Below are 2,017 nucleotides of genomic sequence, written 5' to 3' on the forward strand. Positions count from 1 at the left end.
TAAGATCAGTTAGATTGTCATACCCTATGGATTTTGACTAGAATATTCTCTCTTTCTAGTTTGTATGTGGTGTACTCCTCTTAAATAGTAGTAGAGCTTTACATAAGGGGTTTCTCATTGGTTTCTCCTTGTATTTGGATGAATCTTATGATATAAGTTAATGTTCTAACCCCGTGACATCGTGACTTCACCCCTCACTAATAATTCATCTAGGTAAGTGAATAAAAAAGGGCAGTTATGGTCCTAATGAAGGAGGAATAAAAAATTTGGTTATAAATTGATCAAAGATACCCTAGGGATAACAAATTGGTTATGGATTAGAGCTCAGATACTGTCCATAGTTCAACACCTTTTTTGATAAGGAAGTTAAGTTATGCAAACTTTATATGATAAATTCTTGGGATATTAGAGCATATGCAATAGGAAAATATTAGGAGATGCTCATGTTTTAGTTAGTAAAAAGTATTTCTCTATATATACCTCTCTCAACTAAACAAGAGTAGATGTTCATCCTTAGTGGATTATCCTAAAGGATTAGCCTTTAGGAACTAAATTGCCGTTATCTCGTACTAGTTGTAATAAATGATTAGAAGTTACTCATTTTCTAGCATTTAGGACCAACCACTCTCCAATGTTTGTAATTTTACATCCCTAGTTTGAGTCCATTCTAGGCCAGTCATATTGGAGAAAAGCCATCCCTTCTGACATAGCTAACAAGTTAATACCTCAAGTGTTAGGATGGTGGATCAGTGATGATGGTAAAGCTTTGAGTAAAGTAACCAAGGGATTAACTCTTTGGACATATAATTTGACTTTCCATGAAACAGATCTTTGTTTACATCCTCAATCTTGAGATCTCTTCCTCAAACTCGTTTTTAAAAAGTCACTAGAAGAAAACTTCTACTTTATGTCTGCAAAAACAACAATTTGTGAAAGTTGAAACTCTTTCCTCTTCAAAAAAACCAACAAATATGAACTAAGGATAAGGCCATCCAAGAATGGTTTTTCTAAGAGAGGTCCATCTATGACTGTGAAGCCATTGGGTTCAGTATTCATCAAAATCTGTTTGACGTTTCCAACTTTTTCGACTCTAGAAAAGGTTAATAATGGACCTGTAACAACATCACTAGCAGTTAGGTTTCTCACATAGGATTTAGGATGTGCTTCCAAGAATGGAATCCCCTTCAGGTTCACAATTGCATTATACATGCTAGTGTTGAAGAAATTGGTTGCTGTCTTGAAGCAATCAATTGTTATCTTCGTTATCAACACAAACAACATAATGAAAGGTTTAATTGACAAGTTATTTATTAGCTCGAGAAGGATGACACACAATGAAATTTTCATCCTCATTGGGCCACCAAGCAAAGAGGTTGCACCGAGCACAACACAAAGATCCCCATCAATTCCTATGAAGGATGAAATCAACTACCCAACAAAACGACCATATGCAGAGCCTATGAAAATTACTGGTATGAACAAACCCGATTGAAGCGCAAGTCCATTTACGACCAACCCCAATATAATAATAGTAACAAAGTAAAGCATGATAGATGATTGACGAAACTCGTAAAACATGACAGATGATTGACGAAACTCCTTTCCTATGAAAATGCTGAAGATGCTTTTAACAGTACCATCATTTATGCTAAAAATTAAGCTTGCAAGGTCATTGTAGTAACCCTATAAGTAATGGAATTGCTTGAATTTTCCTTTGTTATCAGTGTCAGCACATTCTTCATTGAGCATTGCCCCTGCAAGACAAGGTGTGAATTTTACAAGCCAACAACGTCCAAAAATGCAACAAGATGTAAAGATGGAGACAACACAGGTAAGAAACATTTCGGATATAGGTCCCTTCCTATATCAATAACACATACCCATGCCATTCATCAATGGTCTATGCGCAAACTCTACATATTTTTCAAAATTGAAATATGGTATAATACTTCAAAACAATCAAATTATCTAAATATACATACTGATTGAAGGTGGTTTAGCCAAGGTACATAATTCC

Source organism: Pinus tabuliformis, chromosome X, assembly GCF_031772625.1.
Source record: "Pinus tabuliformis cultivar Carrire ecotype Pingquan chromosome X, CPIR1, whole genome shotgun sequence".
Classification (NCBI taxonomy): domain Eukaryota; kingdom Viridiplantae; phylum Streptophyta; class Pinopsida; order Pinales; family Pinaceae; genus Pinus; species Pinus tabuliformis.